The sequence below is a fragment of the Mus pahari genome, unplaced genomic scaffold, assembly GCF_900095145.1.
Source record: "Mus pahari unplaced genomic scaffold, PAHARI_EIJ_v1.1 scaffold_10659_1, whole genome shotgun sequence".
In the NCBI taxonomy this organism is placed as follows: Eukaryota; Metazoa; Chordata; class Mammalia; order Rodentia; family Muridae; genus Mus; species Mus pahari.
The window spans coordinates 5,029-23,990 of NW_018393605.1; the positions used below are offsets into that span (position 1 = coordinate 5,029).

Consider the following 18,962-nt stretch of genomic DNA (forward strand, 5'->3'; position numbering starts at 1 on the left):
CGGGTTCTGTGTCCATTCGCACAGCTCAGTTGCTCGTTCCCTTGAACTCTCGGCTCATGTGGAGCTGCCTCACTTCTGCTCTTGCTGTCTCCCTGGTTGTTTTCCTACATGCTTCTGGAACACTGTGTTGTGCTGGTCAAGCTTTCCCAGGGAGAAGGTAACTGCACTGGGAGATACTCTCCTGCCTCATGCATTGCTTATGTCACATGTCTGCCACTGAGTGGTTGCAGATGTCCCACCTGGTTCATGCACCCAACTTTGAGGATCTCATCCTAGGGATCCATGCCCCTGCCTCATATCACAGTCTCTTCTCTGACCCATCTCCATCTCCCACTATCATAAACTAATCCACCTGCAGTAGTAGTTCCTCTGTGTTGGAGTTACTTATTGCCAGAATTTGTCATCATGTCAACAAATTCCCTGATATCTTTCTTCCGTGTGATCTTGGGCAGTCTGTAACTTTCTGGAGTCTAGTCCATATCTGTGTAGGAAGAGCCAAGTGATGTTCAGCCCTCCCAGAAGCTCAGCTTGCTGGGAAGCCTCTTGTCATCAAGGCCTCCTCCATCAAAAGAACCAGTCTGCTCCCGTCTGTGTATGACCATCTGCCTCAGTGAATGTCTTGACTTTCTGATAAGAAAGTATTATTCTCACTACATTAACATTCATAAGTTCTGCATAAACAGGTTTCTGAATTCATTCACACATTCATGCATTCATTCATTCACTGCTGCTCTGCATCCAGATCTGACCTGTATGCAGCGGATAGGAGATGGACCGTAACTACTGGCCTTGAGCCTTAGCTCTAGGAGGTAGGGACAGACACATGGAGTTTGCCTTGGTGTGGTACCTGCTGTGTAGCCAGGCTGATGACAAACCATCTGATGTCTAGATTCCTATCCAGTCCCTATTTCTCTTATTTCACTGTGACTTGTTGGTAAGGGTTCATTGTGGACAATGCATTCTCCAAGGTCTGCAAATCTCTGAACTTGAGCTGAACATACCCTGTCCTGTGAAAAGCTGCTCATTCCTCACTGAGCCTCTCCTTAAAATGATCACCAGCAGGCAGGGTAGGAGGCATGGTAGCCTGCATCTTCCTGGCAGCATCTTGACAGGCCGTGGTCCTAGGTCTGTTCCAGTATTGGAGGTGGAGGAGAGCTGGTAAGTGCTCTAAGAGGTTATGCAAATGTGGGTAACCAGAGGGATGCTGGGTGAGGCACTCAGGCAGGCTGCCCTGAGGAGGATCCTCTCTGCTGAGTATACAGGAAGGGAGGGGGGAGGGGCTTCAGAAGATGTAGGCTCATTCTGGGAGTTCTTAGAGGGTGGTGAGCCTGTGTCAATGTTCCCTCCTTCTTTGGTTTGCATGCACAGAAGTATGATTTGTGATGAACTGTGTCCTAATCAGCTAGCTAGACATCCTTGATCCACATTCCCTTGTAGTGTTCTATGAACATTCCAAGGAGCTAAAAAGACTCAGCAGGCCAGCATGGCCCTGACACCAAGGTTTGTCCACAGGGAGGCAATGGGAAGGTGGACTTCTGCTTGTACAGAGGTTGAGTGGAGGCTGCACATGGCTCAGAGTCCACAGCACAAATATGCAGAGGACAACAGCCCTGCTCTGCCATTTCAGACGACAGCTGGGGAACAGGGTACTTTTGGAACAGGGTTAGTGTTCAGGGTGAAGGTCAAAACAATGTCTTGTCTGCTGTTTAATACACTCTTGAGCCTCAGTTTCCCCTCCTGCCTCCTCTCTGCTCCAGGATGACATGAAGGTCACATTTAGTGACACACACATCCGAAGTAGAAAATGCAGAAAGCCACCCTCTTCTGGTTTCCCCTTCTGTACAGCACATGGTGGACGCCTGCTGCTCATTCCTGGGACTGACATGCCTTGTGTCTAGGGAGCTCCATGGCTGTTAAAACATGTGCTACCTGCTCATCCTGTGGGTTCTGATGCTTTTAACACAGTGATTGCAGGTTATATATCAATCTGTCAGGATTTGGTCATAAAATGTGTCATAAAGTCAATCCCTCAACACCTGGTGGAAAAGGTTCTAGTACTTTTTATTTATTCATAAACAGCAAAAAGCAAAGAAATGGTAAAACGGGCCTGCACTCATTTGTTCACACAACTCTATCACTAACCTTTCCAGTCTAGCAGGTGTAGCCTAGCTCCTGGCAGTGCTCAGGTAAAACGCTACTCCATGGTCCTTGCTTTGGCTCTTCAGGAGCTGAGCTGGGGCAGTGCAGGCTTTGCTGTTTAAGCAGCAAGTATTCACAGGATTGCCGAGTGGGGTCCACGCAGATTGTTTCTCAACTCGAGTTTTCTCTGCTGCGCCCTGGGCAGGTGAGCGATTTTGCCATGCCAGACCAGAATTTTAAAGCTAAATTCAGCCAATAGCAACTAGGGCGTACCACATTATTTCATGCCCTTCTTTATCACTCACATGCACCCAGACACTCTCTATGGCCTGGTTTTCATTAGTTATGTAGGGCCACAGCTCGGTTCATGGGTTGCCCCACCATGGGCTCGGGGCGGTGGCCATGAGTTCTTTATCACTCGCACTCATTCTCCAAGACTTGGCTGTCTGGAAGTTCAGCAGCTGGAAGCACAGCTGTGGCAGCTTGAGTGCTAAAGCTGTGGGCCGCTTTTACAGCATTGGGGAAAATGCCCTCTGAGGCCAGAATGACCAGTCAGTAGGACCTGACACTTAGATGCAGGAAAATGAGTTTGTACTTTAAGGAAGAGGATAAACCTTAGCAACTGCATCCCTGGTCCTTCCTCAGTGGCTCTGGGCCAGGGATGGCTGACTAAGTGCAGAGATACCCCTGTAAGGCAGGTGTCCTGTTCCTCCTGCTCTTCCTTCCAGAAGCCCTAGGCAGTCTACCTGAGTCCCAGCAGCCTCAGTCATTTCCCTGGGAAACATGGGTTTGCTATATTTATTTCTTCTTTTATGTTCTGGTTGTAGCAACTCGAATGACTCAAGTTCAAGGCCAAGTGCCCCTTGTTCAAGCTAAAAGCGTAGAAGACTAATAGAACCTGAACATCCTTTTGCAAACATATTTGTTGATTTTGAAAATATGGGATATATATGTATATATATATATATACATAAATATATATACACATTTGTGTGTCTATATACACACACTCATATACATGTATTAACACAAGTAAATGTATGTGTGTATATTATATATATGCAAATATATACACATATCACATAACTATATACATACATATATATACATTTATATATACACATACATACATACATACATACATACATATATTTGTACTCAGAGCCTGACAAATACTCAGAAAATGCCCTACCACTGAGTCAGTCTTGAGCAGGTGTTTAACATGTGTCTTTTGTTTGTGAATGTGCATCCATGTGCACAGTCCTCTCCTTACTTTTTTGTTTTGACACACTGCCTCACTACATTGACCTACTGACCTTATACTTGCTATCAGCTATTTCCTCCTTGGCCCCAAAGAAGGAGTGGATGAAATAACACTGAACAAGCTTCAGTTTCTCCTCACAGGAAAGTGGGAAGGAGCAGCTGCAGCTGGCCAAATCTTCCTCAGCAGTCATGAGGGTGTCAGAGAGGAACTCTGTTCCCCATTCCCAAGGTGCTGGCAGACTCTGGTACTGATCACTATATCATGCTGTATTATTGTCACTGTGTCCCAACAACACACACAAACGTCACTTCGAACAGGCTTTTCCTCTACTACCCAGCACTTTCATATCCTTAAAGCTCAAAGAACATTCCCTGAGGACTCACATTTTGATTCCTGTCTAGGCTGGTTTTCTAGTGTCTAGCTTTCAGATATGTTAGTCACTGCTCAACTGATTGCATGCCCATTGATGAGTCATCCCCTCCCTTCCCATAGCTCTCCACAACCAGTAGAAGATTCTGTGTGTACATGAATTCCCCTGCTGTGGTATCACATGTCTCTGGGTCACATGACACAGGCCCTACTGTGTCTGGCTTCTTTCCCTGTGAGCATGTTGGCAGGCTCACACACAGGGCATCAGGTAATGGCACCTCCCTCATGTGTCTAATGCAGTAATAGTGTGTGACCAGAGCAAACACTGCTCGTCCATTCATCTGTTGGGGCATCCTTGAGCCACAAGCCCTTTGCTGACTATGAAAAAGGATGGTGGACGCTGGCAGCAGTGCCTGCCTTGTCCTTGCTTCCTGTTCCTCTGAGTACCTGCCTACAGTGTGATTGCTGTATCAACCTCTCCAAAGATGCTACACCATTCTCCATTCCTACTGTTGCACAGGAAGGTTTGGAATTCCAGCCCTGCAAGGCTGGGCCAACCAAACATCACCTAGATTGACAAGTTCTCCTCGTATGCCTGCATTTGGAATCTGTTTCTATGATGTAGCTGCAGGGCTTGTGGTTGTGTGAGGGTAAAGGTGGCAGCTAGGACATTGATGGTTATTATAACTACTGTCAGCACTATTACTCCCTATCCCATAGTGCTGCATCACAGACATCTGATCATTGGTGAGCAGACATGAAATCTTGGCAATGACCTCTATCAGGTAGTTGGGTTAAAATCTCAAGGTGACTATATGCCTGAGTTTCATGAGACACAGTGGGTCATTGACAGAAGCAAGAAAGAAGGAAATATTGAGTGAGAGAGACTATACCCCCTCTGCTGCCTCTATTTTTAAATTTTTTAAAAAATGGATGCTCAGTATATGGAAACCACTGAGCCATGCAAGAAGTTCCCAGGCATTGAACTGCAGTGAACAGCAACTTTTGCAGGCTCCTATTTTTCCCCTCCACAGTCTGTCACCTCTACTGCACACTGGGCCTCTCCCTTTAGAGGATTCTTCACCAAGGCAATATCTGGGTGGCAAGAGACATGCAAAGTGTCAGCCCCCAAGGATTGAGGAGAAGCAAACTCAGATAGTTAGGCTCTAGGCCCCTTTATTGGATGGACTTTAATTTGGCAATGAGTTTCAGACCCACCACATTCGGTAGCATGAGATTTTGTCAACCCCAGGCTCTTTAAATACTTGGTTAGAGAACCAAAAGGATGGAGGGATATAGCTGAGTCATGTCACTATTCATGGTCTTCGTGTGGCATCCAGTTCAGGGCATTAATTGGCAGTTAGGCACATTGTCATTGTGAGGACACTTGGCTGCTGTCAATAGATGGTCCCTTCTTCTCTCGTACCATGGTCCTATGTGTGGTATCTCGGTGCTCAATAGGAAGGGAATCCTGTGTGTGTGATTCTCTGCTGACCACAGGCCCACCTGCCACTGTGTCTTCTCAGGAGCCTTGAGGCTCATGTGTGTCTCCAACTGGGTGGACAGCTTTCCCTCTGTCTGCAGGCCTCTGACTGTGTTTTCAGGTTCACAAGATTCTCCATGGACACCCAGAAATTCACATAAATGTACCTAGGCCTCCTTTCCTCCTCTGTCTACGCTCCAACCTGGCTCAGCCTGATGTTCCATGAAACTGCTCTCAGTGACAATCTCCAGGACCTCTGCTCTGTCAAGTTCTCTGCATTGTAGCCACACATGTTTCATTCATAAGACAGGAGCAGTGGTTGACCCATTCAAAGCTCCCTATGGCTCAGACACATTAGTGGTTCACACAGGGCCAGACTCTTTACCGTCTAGTGTCTGTTCTACTCTTTTCCTAAATGGACGTGATGTCAGTTTCTAAGAAATTGCTCCATTGTTCTTTGCCCTGCAAATATAATCTTTTTGGCTCTATGAGTATCGCCACTACCTTCTTCTCACCTCTTCCTCCTTCTGCTACTCCTCCTCACCACCACCACCACCACCATCATCGTCATCCTCTGTCCTCATCACAGAGCTTACCTTGCAAACCCAGGTCATTTTAGGTGCTCTCTGTGAAGCATCCAGTATCTTCTTTTATAATCAACCTGTCCAGTACCACTGGGAAGTCTCAAGAACAGATTCACTGCTAGATGAAGATTGTCCCTTGTCATCAGCAAACTTAGAATACCATAATACCTAGCTGTGTGTCATGGGGAAATGACTAAGCTTCTCTGTGCCTCAGTTTTCTTATCCATAAAGGGGCTCATAATAGCATGCAGGTCAGAGGGCCATCACAGGAGTCACAGAGTGTGAGTGAGGATATATATGTCCCTATTGTTACCAGAGGCTATAATCACCAAATGGAAGTTCTGTGAACACTGTCATATTCAATGCAATTACATGTTCATTGATCCTTGGCCCTTTCAGTTTGGTGATGAAGGTAGAGGCATCCACCTGTCCTGTGAGGTTGGTCACCTAGAGACTTAGGGTTAGGCTACTTCTCTGTCCTGAGTAGGAGTGCTAGGGAGAGAGGAGCTGCTCTGACTCACAGGCCCCAAGCAGCTACAAGGGGCCATGGCTCCACCTGTGCCAGATCTGGGTGGGGGCCAGAGACTCTGCAGGGGCTGTGGATAGATAGCTTTGCCCACAGAAAGGCAAGAGGAAGGCAGAACTGGACACCAAGCATTTCAGATGCTGCAGATAGACCCAGGGCAGCAGGTTCCCTTCTTAGTCCTTATGGGTTGTCCTGTAAACTTGCATAGTGCCATCCTGACTGAAAGGCTGAAGGCAGACATAAGCAGAGTCTAAGTGAGGAGAGAGCCTCACTGCCGGGCCCAGGCTTTTGGGTTGAGGCAGATACAGGGAGAGAGCAGGGACAGGGAATAACACAAATTTCAGGTCAGGAACCTGAGCTAGTGCTGCCAAGATGACGGGGAGTCTGACACTGACCAGACATAGGCTTGTTTCTCTGCATGAGGGAGTCACAGAGTTAGTCAGGGTCACTGTTCAGTCAGGCATGCCTCAAAATGTGCAGACAGACCTACATACAGGCTTAATTCCTAACTCTTGGGAAGGGGCCCTTTCCCCATTTGAGAAGTTCTGGTCTCACTTGGGTTTATTACTTTGGCCATAAAGAGGACAACATGAGTATTTATGCCAGAGATAACCATCAGGAATGGCCTGTTGAAATATATTGTCATAGAGGAGATATTTCCACAGTGTAGGGTAAAATTAACTCCTGTGGCAGCAGCTGCCTCTGTGTCTCTCAGCCACATCCAGCACAGCCTTATGCACCATCTGTGGGGAGAGAGACACATCACTCAGTGGAGACCAGGGAGGGCAGGAGAATTGTCTTGAGCAAGCAGTGAGTGCTGGCCTTGTCTGCTCCTGAATTTTTTGTTCCTTCCCTGAGCTCTAATGCGGGATTCCCAAGTCTCTGCTCAGGCTGTGAGATGAGGCAGGCCCTGGTCGGCTCAGTGTCTGAAACAGTGGTGCCCTCAAACCACTACAACAGGAGGACAGGAGCAAGCAATTGCAGCGTTTTATATTATGTCTCTTATGTTTAGTGCTGCTATTCTGTGTGCTAGAGAAAAAGTCCTGGCTGAAGAAGTGAAGTTGAGGCTGGGTGTGCTTTGTGCCTACAGTGGATTGTGTAGGACACATGGGCACCTGCCCTGTTGCACAGGTTGGTAGTACCCATGTGTCCTAACCTTGGGTACCTTGGTGAGGTCTAGTCTAAAGGGCAAAGTAGGTACTGGGTGCATGCTCTCAGCAGGAGTATCTAGGGTGGGATTAAGCTCTCCCCAGCATGAGGCAAACAGAAATACAGGCCTTCTCACACCTGTGCCAATCCCACCTGCCCACATGGCATTAACCGTCCACATTCATGACCAAGCTGAACCTGAGACACTCTCAGCTCCTTGCCTTCTGTGATCCCAGACAGGTCATCCTGTGTGGAGAAGACTTCCCTGATGCCCAGCTGTGGGAGGACATCCTCTAGGGTGTAGTCTGTGGAGATGGAGAACTTGGGCAGGTGGAGCTTCCTTACCCTCCTGAGAATGAAAGAGAACCAAAGAGTCCCTGGACCCTGTGTCTCCTTCAGTCCACTGTGTCACTGGAGCCCCTCTCCACATACAGCCCTCTCCTCAGAGAGAAGTCCTCTTCCCACCCCTGCCTAAACAACATGACTTTGCTCTCCCTAATGCAAAAATTATCCTCAGTGACTGAGAGTGTGAACAGTAGACAGGCATCCTGACTTGGTCCTGGCTGTTCTTTGACTGAGAGAGCTTTCCTCCTAGATCCACAAATGCAGTCCTTCCCTGACATGGGGCCCTCTGACATCACCTAAGGACCCTTCTGTGTAACATAGGACACTGCATCAGACGCCAGCTGTCCTTACCTCTGACACTCCCTCTCTCACCTCACCGCTTCTCACCAGTGAGGAATGAAATAAAGATTCACAGTATTAGCATTCCCACACTTTCCCTTCCCCAATTACAACAAAGCCCAGAAGGATAAGAATTTTTGGACATTAATAGCTGATGAACTCTGAGTGTCCAAGTCAGAGCATGGCACATAGTAAGTCTTCAACTCACCATTCCATGAATGGTGAATGAATGATGGATGAGGGGATGAGAAGGCTCTACAGGGGACAGCTGAGTCACAGAGCTCATCTCCTGTCAATCACAATTCCTTCTGCCTTACAAATCTTGACTCCCTGAAGCCTCTATGTAATTTACAGGCTGTTAGAGAGGGAGGAAACCTCAGCTCCCTGTGTGAGCTCATCTCATGCTGTGAAGAACAAATTCACAGTAAAATCAGGCCTGAAACACCTGAGTCAGCAGAGCAGAATTCAACTCAAGTCCACCCGTCCCCTGCTGACCTGATAACCATTACACTGGATATAAGTGAGACTCTGAGGTACAGGGACACTGGCCATCAGGACAACAGCAGTACAGGGATCAATGACTGTTGTGCTTCCTGAGGACAGTCACCTGGGCCTCAGAGAGTCCTTCCACTTCCTCAGGGTCTCTGGTTGCAAGCTGGCTTCCACCTGCTGCATCCTGCCCTGGTCAGGGAGGATGAACAGGGCACTGGCATTTCCTGTGTACTTCAGCTCCACCACAGTGCAGGACAGCTCCTCATCCCGGAAGTAGAGTACAGACAGTTTCTTAATTTTCATCATGGGCACCTTGACAGACCTCCTGTCATCCAGGTAGAATTCAGATTTAAATGAGTCATGGGGATCAAAGGGTATTTTCCATTTGGCTAAGTTTGGAGAAAATCATCAGAATGTAACAACAACACAAGGGACCTCATCTCCACCCCACATTGCCCCAACTGCTGAGTTATGGCAGCCGTCAATCCACATTGAACAGCACAGTGTCCTTCAGTGGTTTCCTAATCAGGATTGGAAAAAATCCTTGGGAGATGTGGAACAATGATGAAAAGGGATCCACAGGCTTGGTTTGCAAAAGACAACCTCTAACCCTCGGTCTGGGGAATTGAGCTTCTGAGAACCAGGTGTATAAGCAAGAGATGAGAGTGCAAACAGTGAGCCTGGAGTCTGGAGGGAGATTGGGATCCTGTTGTCCTCGTTGTGGGTGGGGGTGGGGTGGGAAGCATGTCTAGAAAGCATTGGGAAACAGGAACACACTGAGTCCTCCCTCTCTGTGGCCTGTTGATTGTGCTCTTGGGTGTGAACCACTTTAATGGACTGAGAACCAAGTGTGGGCTTAGAGTGAAGTTCCTGGGTCCTGCAACTGAGACTCTGATTACCAGGAATGCATTGACACTGGGCCTAGCAAGGCATGGGTAATGTGTATGTTCCAGGAATTATAACTAAATCTAAATAATTTTAGACAGGAAAGGACTGTGTGTAATATAAATTAGGCATGCATGTCCCCAAGGCTTTCATACACCTCCTTTAAAATGGGAAGCATAAGGACACAAGTTACCACTGCCAGATCCTCTCCCTCCACTTCCCAGGCAGTGACCACGCTCACCTTTAAAGTAGATGTAACTCACCAGCACCATGGATGTCCTCTCATTCAGGTCTAAGACCAGTTCCTTGATCATCCCCTGGGTCTGTTTCCTCACATAGTTATTGATGAGCTTTGTGGCCTAACGATGCTCCTGGAAGTCAGCTGTGAAGGCCTCAGCCTGGTACAGAGCCTTTGCCTTCTCCTTGAACTCTGCCAGGATCTGCAGGTGCTTTTCAACAAACAGGGCACTGCCTGTGCTGATCTGTACCTGGTCCCTTGGATATCTGAGAATGTATAGGAAGTACTTAAAGCCCTGGTGAATGTCTGGCTTAAGGGTCTCTGTGAGATTGAACTTGAGACCTTCTAGAATCTCTTCCAGGGTGTTTCTCTTCGCTCCCAGGGACAGGAGGGCCAAGGCAGTGGAGATGCTGAATGGGGAGAAGACAATATTTTCATCTGGATTCTTCAAAACCAGCTCCTTGTAGAGGCTGAAGGCAAAGTCAGTGTTGCTGGAGGACAGTGTTAAACTGTCCACTTGTATCAAATTGTCTTAGACTTCCTGGACATCAGTGTCCCTTTCCAGTGTGCCATCTGGGAAGCCAAGGATAGCAGGGCAGATCTCAGCCATTACTCTCTTCTGCTGTGTGAAAAGAAAAGATCCCTTAAGTCTATGAAAGGCTGGTGTTGCCCTAACCATCTCCTAGTTCTCCCATCTGGCCTGCATTGTGTCCCTGCTGTGCTGCATGTTGTTGCCTTTGTGACCATCATGGGAGATGTTCTGGCCTCTCTAATGGCAGTAGCCTGTGGCCTGCTTCCTTTACCAGTGGAGGACCTGCTGTTGCTGTAGCCACTTTCCTAACAGAAAAATATTATCCAGGGAAATGAGGAGACTTATCAGGGTCACCATGAAAGGAAGTGAAAAATGTGGGCTTAGCACAAACCTGTGTTATCTTAATTACCCCTCTCCTTTTCTTAGATTGGCATAAGAACTCACTAGGAGGCAGGCACCATCTTCCTTTGCAATTGTGTCCCAACACCTCATCACCTCCCTTTAGTCTGGACTCATGGAAGGAATGTCCAGCCAGTTAGGTAGGACAGGACCCAGTCCAACTTCCAGGTGACCTAAGAAATCTCATTGCACTGATCTCAATCCAGAGCATGTTTTTGGGAGTAAGGGGGTCAATTGAGAGGAAGCACTGAAGATATATGGGTCAATGCCAGAGCCTTGGGACCTCTGAGAATGAGTACCAATTACAAGGAGCAATAGGGGAAGATTTTCCACTCCTTCCAATGTAGCACATGGTGGTTTGTAACTCAGGCCAGAAAGGCTTTCTGGTGGGAAGTAAACTGAGTGGAGCCTGCATCTCCTATTCCTGGACCACATTTTGTTATGGCTGTAAGAATGTCTGTGTGCCAAGAAAACCAAGAATTAGGAGGACCAACGTGTGGATACTTCATTCCTCCTTAGAATATGGAACAAAACACCCATGAAAGGAGTTACAGAGACAAAGTTTGGAGCTGAGATGAAAGGATGGACTATCCAGAGACTACCCCACCCGGGGATCCATCCCATCATCAGCCACCAAACCCAGGTACTATTGCATATGCCCAGCAAGATTTTGCTGAAGGGACCCTGATATAGCTGTCTCATATGAGGCTATGCCAGTGTCAGGCAAATAAACAAGTGGATGCTCACAGTCGTCAATAGGATGGAGCACAGGACCCCCAATGGAGGAGCTAGAGAAAGAACCCAAGGTGCTGAAGGGGTCTGCAACCCTATAGATGGAACAACAATATGAACTAACCAGTACCCCCTGAGCTCATGTCTCTAGCTGCATATGTAGCAGAAGATGGCCTAGTCGGCCATCATTGGAAAGAGAGGCCCCTAGGTCTTGCAAACTTTATATGCCCCAGTACAGGGGAATGTCAGGGCTAAGAAGTGGGAGAGTGCATAGGGGAGCAGGGCGGGGGGAGGGTGGGAATATAGAAAACTTTTGGGATAGCATTTGAAATGTAAATAAAGAAAATATCCAATAAAAATAAAAAGAATGTCTGTGTGCTAGCAACCGGATGGGTAGACTTAATTAGCAATAAAATCTGTCTTATCATCAACATGGGAGTGGACATGGAAAATTTCCAAAGGGTCATCTTCTCCATACACACCTGGAGTGGGGGCCACAGGCACACTAAAACACTACACTTGATGGCTTGTGATCTTTGTAAACACAACTGCTTCCCTTCAGCCTCTGTCCACACTGTAGGTGAGATCAGAGGAAATGCAGATTCCATAGGAGGTGTAGGGGGAGGGAGAGGAGTAGAGAGGGGGAGAGGACACTAGGAAAGGAGAAGAAGGAATGTGGAANTGGAAGGGAGATGGGCTGGAGGATGGGAGGCTGAGGTAATAGGATGAGGGAGCCAAGGGGAAGAGAGGAGAAGAGACTGGGAGACTGTAGGAGAATGGAGACCAGGGGAGGGAGGAGTTGGTGCTTTGCCTCATGTCCCCAGGCAGTGACATACCTGCAGAGGAGCCAGAGTCTTCAGCCACCTTCACTGTTTGTCAGACTGAGGCAACGTTTCTCTGGAAAAGCATCAAATAATATTGTATTTCAAGATTATTTCCACAGAACACAGGCTAGTCTGTTGGTGGAGCAGTGAACTGAGTCAGTAGCTGAGCAGGTGTCATATCCTCAGCCATGATGGACATCTCAGTTGCTGCATCCTTCCTCCCTAAGGCCCTGCTCCATCCTCACCAGAACCTGGTGGGCTGAGTCCTATTGTTGACTGTCTTCTCTGCAAGATGCCAAGACCACACACCTCTGGCTAATGCTGAATCAAGGCAGAAGTCTGAGCCAGACCAGCCACATGATGTCCATTCTCTCCATGAACACAGCTTTGGTTGCTGCTGACCCAGAGCCAACATGACTGGGGGACATAGTAACATAAGTGCTTAATAAACATCCAAGCTGTGTTCATGGTCTCCGTGAGGTGAAATTGCTCTTTTTAGCTCTATGGAGAATTGATTTTGAATTTTGATGGGGATTGCATTGAATTTGTAGATTCCTTTTGGCAAGGTGTCCATTTTCACTCTATTGATCCTGCCAATGAGCATGGGAGATCTTTCCGTCTTCTGAGATCTTCTTTGATATCTTTCTTCAGAGACTTTCTGCAGGGAAAAGACCCAGCTTCATTAGGAACGTTTGTGAAGGATGGAGTAGGGGACATCAGGCTCTACCCAGAATCTTTGGGAGCGGGAGCAGAGCTCCTCTCTGTCACACCCAGGCTTGCTGAGGAGGACTTGGCCAGCTGCAGTCCCTCCTTGCCACTTCCCTAGCTTTGTCCTCTCCCAGTGAGGAGAAATAGAAGCACATTTTAGTATCCTTTGGAACATTCCACCAGTCACCCTGCTCCAAAAGTATCAGCTTCCACAGCTGTCACCCGAAGGGACAGAGCAGGGCTGCTGTCCTCAGCATGTGTGTGCTGTGGACTTTGAACCAGGTGTGGGCTCTGTTCAACCTCTGCACTTGTAGAAGTCCAGCTGGTTGGCCATCACTCTCCTGCAAACAAACCTCTGTGGAGAGCCGAACTCACCTGCTGAGTGTTTGCAGATCCTTGCAAGGTTCATTTAAAACATTCACTTCAACTGAACACGAGGCCAGGGTTTCTCTGCCAAATCATCATGAAGCAGTCCACCACAACTCAGTTCCTGTACACACACACACACACACACACACACACACACACACACACACACACACACAGGGGGGGGGGGCAAGAGAGAGAGAGAGAGAGAGGTAAAGAGGTAAAGGCCGACACTCCTCTCTCTCCTTTACTCCCTCACCTGAAAACCATACCTTGAACCAGAACTACCTGTACTCCCTAGCTGTACAACACAGGCAGTGGGAGGTATGAACAGTGATGCAGGCTCACCCTGTCCTGTGACCTCCAGCATGTTCCCACATCCTCTGCAGTACCCCCTTTCTCTTCCTCTACACTTCTCAGCAGAGAGGATCCTCCTCGGGGCAGCCTGCTGGAGCTCCCTACCCACCATGCCTCTGCCCTCCTCTTAGTACACCTGCATTTGCTTTCCTCTCACGAAGTGCTGATCAGCCCTCTGCCACCTCCAATACTAGAAGAGATGTAGGGCACCTGCCAGGAAAGATGCTGCCAGGAAGATGCAGGCTGCCATGTGTCCTGCCATGACTGCTGACCATCCATTTAAGGAGGGGCTCAGTGGGGAATGGAACAGCTTTTTACTGAACTTCACTGCACAAGGCAGGTTTGGCTCAAAGGTTCTTACATTTGGAAACCTTGAAGAATGCATTGTCTACAACCAGAACCCTTCCCAACAAGACACACTTAAATAGGAGAACAGAAGCCCTTGGCAGAATATTAGACTTGAGATGGTCTATCATCAATATGACTGTACAGTAGCTACCAAACCATTATAATCTCCATGCTTCTGTTCACATCTCCCAGACCCAAGACCCAAAGCCAGCAACTATGGCACTTAGCCCAGCCTTTCCTCTTCATACATAGCGATTCCAGTGCAGACCAGAAATGAATGAATGAATGAATGAATGAATGCAGGAACAGATGTATGAGGAACATATGAATGTTAGTATAATGACAATGAAGCCTCAGTCTTATCAACAAGTAAGAACATGCACTGAGGCAGATGGCCATGCCCAGAGGGAAACAGATAGGTCTTCTTCATGGAGGAGGTTCTGATGACAAGAGGCCAAGCTCAGCTTCCAGGAGGGCTGTGCTACTCCGGGCTTCTCCTACACAGATATGAACTAGACTCCAGAAAGTTTCAGGCTGCACAAGGTCACATGGAAGAATGGCATCAGGGAATCTTTTGTCATGATGACAAGTTCTGCCAATAAGTAACCCCAACACAGAAGAACCACTACTACAGGGGGATTAGTTTATGAAAGTGGGAGTTGGAGACGGGTCAGAGAATTGACTGTGATCTGAGGGAGGAGCATGGATCCCTAGAATAAGATCCTCAAAGCTGGATGCATGAACCAGCTGGGACATCTGCAACCACTCAGTGCCAAACATGGGACATAAGCAGTGCATGAGGCAGGAGAGTACCTTCGTGTGCAGTTACCTTCTCCCTGGGAAAGCTTGACCAACACAACACAGCATTCCAGAAGCAACCAGGGAAACAACCAGGGAGACAGCAAGAGCAGAAGTGAGGCAGCTCCACATGAACTGAGAGTTCAAGGGAATGAGCAACTGAGCTGTGCGAATGGACACAGAACCTGGGCTCTCAGGAGCTGACAGCAAGAGTCAAGGTTGTGAAGCAGGATACACTTGATAAGTTAGAGCAATGGGAATGAGGGGACAGATGGTTTCTGAAGGTTGACTGGAAGAGAATCATGCAATGCAGAGTGTAGGATTCCTCCTGCACATGATAGGACCACAGCATGTCTCAGTGAGAGCAGAGGAATCACATGAATCTTTCTAAAGGAGTGTAAGGCTCAGTGAGAGGAGTCAAAGACATGCTCAGGCTTCAATAAAAACAAGTTCCTGATGTAGATTTGCTTGTAATGATTCAGTGGGAAGTTTAAAGACTCTACCAGAGCCCATGAAGGGACTGTGTCCTGTAGATCAAAGCTGAAAGGAGAGGGGGCCAAAAACTCCAGGTTCTGAAGGGCTTGGGGAGGATGTTAGATTGTTGCCAGGCAAATCTGGTAAATATGGCATGGGGTACAGTGGGTGGGGCCAAAAATGGAGGCCAAAGAAAACCTGAACATGGGTCTCAGATCACGTGCTGGCACCTTGGCAGCACTTGTCAAGATCAGTGAGAATCTGATACCCAAATATGGCACTTCCTGCCTGCCGAGAATGTCAAGCTTATATTGTGGCTGAGACACATTGCAGTCCAAAACAAGGTGGTGAATCTTAATGGCAGTTCTAGTTCTGAGGTGGGAAAAAGACTTAAGGAGACAAGGAAGTGGAGTGGCAGAGTCCAGTGAGGAATGGGAAGAGCCCAGGACTGAGTAAGTGAGAGAGATGGAGCAAGCAGAAGAAAGACAGTCTTGAAAAGGTGGATAGAGAACTTCAGAGGAAGGAGGAAAAAGGAGAGTCTTGGGAAAGAGTCTGGAGGAATCCCTCCAGGAGCAGGAGTCCATTAGCATAGGAACTGAGACAGGGTTGGGAGATGCTCTAGGTGACTTAGGGACAGATTCTGAGTCTGAGGGTGTCCCCATGAAGAGAGAATCCTCAGAAAGATGCTCAGCATCCCTGGACACAAGCATCCCTTTACTCAGCATGGGGTGTGCAAGAGTGCAATGGGGAACTGCCTAATGCATTTGATGGACCTTTGTGCAGTAGGATCCAAGATTGCAGAAAGACAAAGAGACAGGAGGCTCCAGTGATCCAATGAGGGAAAGAGACACTGATGAGTCAGCCACAAAATGTCACTTAACCAAGTAGGGGTGGAGAGATGAGAGGACGGAGTAGGGGGATGCCTCACTTATGGTTTCTATTGCTGTCATGAGACACCATGATCAGTAAGCAAGTTGGCGAGGAAGGGCATTCGGTGGCGTACACATGTTCATCCTTGAAAGGAATCAGGACTGGAACTCAAGCAGGGCAGAAATCTGGCAGCAGGGGCTGATGCTGAAGCCATGGAGGTGTGCTGCTGACTGGCATGCTGTACATGGCTTGCTCAGCCTGCTTACTTATAAAGCCTTGGCACTACCAGCCAGAAATGACAGGACCCACCACAGATGGGTTGAGCCCTCTTATTTAATATAATTAAGAACATATCATATTGGCTTGCCTACAACCAGATCTTATGAAAACATTAGTCCATTAAAATCTATCCTGTCTACTTGGCCATAGTTGTGTTCAGTTGACATCAATCTAGCCAGCAGAGTAGAGTCGAAAGCCAGCTGGAAAGGTCAATTCTAAACTTGGAGTTGAATATGGTAGGCAGCAGCAGCAGGCAGCTGAACCCTGTGATCTGCCCTGAGAAGGGTACAAACTTCAGTTCAGTTAGAGCCAAGCATCAGCCAGGAAGCAGGGAGGTCTCCAAACTAGACAACTTTGTGGGTAAAAAGAAAGATTTATTGTGGATAAAATCACTAAGGCGTTCTCTCTCTCTCTCTCTCTCTCTCTCTCTCTCTCTCTCTCTCTCTNTNTGTGTGTGTGTGTGTGTGTGTGTGTGTGTGTGTGTGTGTGNGAGAGAGAGAGAGAGAGAGAGAGAGAGAGAGAGAATCAGTGTACAGGAGAAGAAGCAAAATGTCAGTAAACAAAACTGATACTCTGTGACAGCAGGTAAGGAGCTGGGAGCTGATTCAGGCGATCTGGATTGAAGCAGATCTAGGTGGCCCTGCCTGAAGCAGCAGATTCTGTGGGGATGTTAGGATGCCTCCTGGACAACAGGAATGGCCATAGGGGATCTACTTTTTCAGTATGATGAGAGCCACCTTAATTCTTTGTTTCTCCAGCCCTATTCCTTCTTGTTAGAACCTGTATTTGGGGACAGCAACTTTGGACCTAAGACATGTCTACTGAGTCTCTCACGGCACCCTTGACACAAAACCCACAACTCTCATCCTAAAGGAAATAAGATCCTTCATTTGGGAGCATTTTAGGTGACAATGATAGGAGAACAGAGTTTTGTGTTACCCAAACTCCATGTTCCAACGTGGAAACAGTGTCACAAAACCTTTATGGCTTTATAAAAGGAAGAATGTCATAGATGAAGACTTGTTTAAGGGGCATGGATACATCTGAGAGAGGCAGCCACATACAGATGGGGGAAGCTTCTCTGTAGGCTCATGATGTCATCTGCTGCCATTCTTATAATTTGGGTTGCAATTAGTTATCTGCTGAGGCACTTGTTTTTAAGGTCACGGGCACTGGTTCTGTCATACAGGGAGATAAAACATGGATGGAGCCAGAACTGTAACTGTGACTAATGGCTCTGAAATTTATTTATGTATAAAGTGCCTAGGTCACAAGCTTTGGATTATTCCTGCTAGCTTGTAACTCAATTATCCTTTTTAAACTAGTCTAACTTCTGCCAGGAGGCTGGTTATCCCTCACCTGTCTCATGGTCTGTCTCCTCAAAGGGTGAATCCGTTCCTGCACCTGACTCTATCAGAGCATTCTTCTTCCTACCAAAGACTCACCTTCAATCTCCTGCCTCAGCTAGTATGCTGTCAGGTGTTGTTGTTGTTGTTGACAGATGATACTTCCACACACACACAGTACACAAGAAATTCTCTTCACATGGAACTTAGCGCATTCTAAGGTTACAGGCCTCAGGATAGACCTGCAAAACTCCAGTCTCTCTCCTGAAAAATTTCCATCAGCCAGTCAGTCTCTGCAGACACAGACTCCTTTTGATTTCCTCCACTGCCAAGCACAAGTGTCTTCCCTTTGGAAATTGCCTTTCTGGCAGAAAGGAAGGTAAGACAGATGCAGGCAAAGGCCTGTCAACACTGAGACATGTGTTCATTATTCTTGGAGTTTTCATAAAGAGACCAAAGAACATGGACACAGAGTTGTATCCTTGGTGAAGTGACTTGGGAAGCCCAGAACAAAGGATTAGCTGCAACTCTGCTTGGGGACAAGTGTGTCAGGCCTGCTGCCCTGTCTTCTTGACTTGACTGCTCATCTGCGCCATGATGACCTTTGAAGTGGGAGGAGTCCTTGGTGAGGATAAATAGTTCAGCAGGCAGTGGAGAGAACAGCAGAGCAGGAAGGCAGCAGCCCTGGCCACCAGGAGCCAGCTATCCCAGACAATGGCAGCTGGCTGTCAACATTGAGGAATGTGTTTATTAATGTGCAAGCTTCCCTATAGAAATGTGCCAGCATGGACATAGAATTGTTTTCTCTTTGAAGTGACTTAGAAAGCCAAGGACAAGTGTTAGCTTTATTCCCTCCTGTGGACATGTGGTTTGTGCTTGTGCCCTGTCTTGTTGCCTTGAATACACATCCCTGTCCCACAGTCTCCTTTCAACAATTAGAAAAGCAGAAGCCATACCAAGACATCCCCATGGTATGTTATTTAGAACAGTTAGGGGTTTTCCCAGCAGGAAATGGTTTTGCAAGATAAAACCTACAAGTTCTAGTTCCCAGAAGTCTGTCCTTTTCCCATCAGAGCCCAGAGCACAGCCTGTCTGCATCAGCATTTCCTAAGAAGT

General features: G+C 47.5%; 1 pseudogene; it reads right to left on the minus strand.

Annotated features, from left to right (window-relative positions):
- Positions 1-4,787: 4,787 nt before the first annotated feature.
- On the minus strand, positions 4,788-10,423 carry LOC110315632 (annotated as a pseudogene).
- Positions 10,424-18,962: the final 8,539 nt, after the last annotated feature.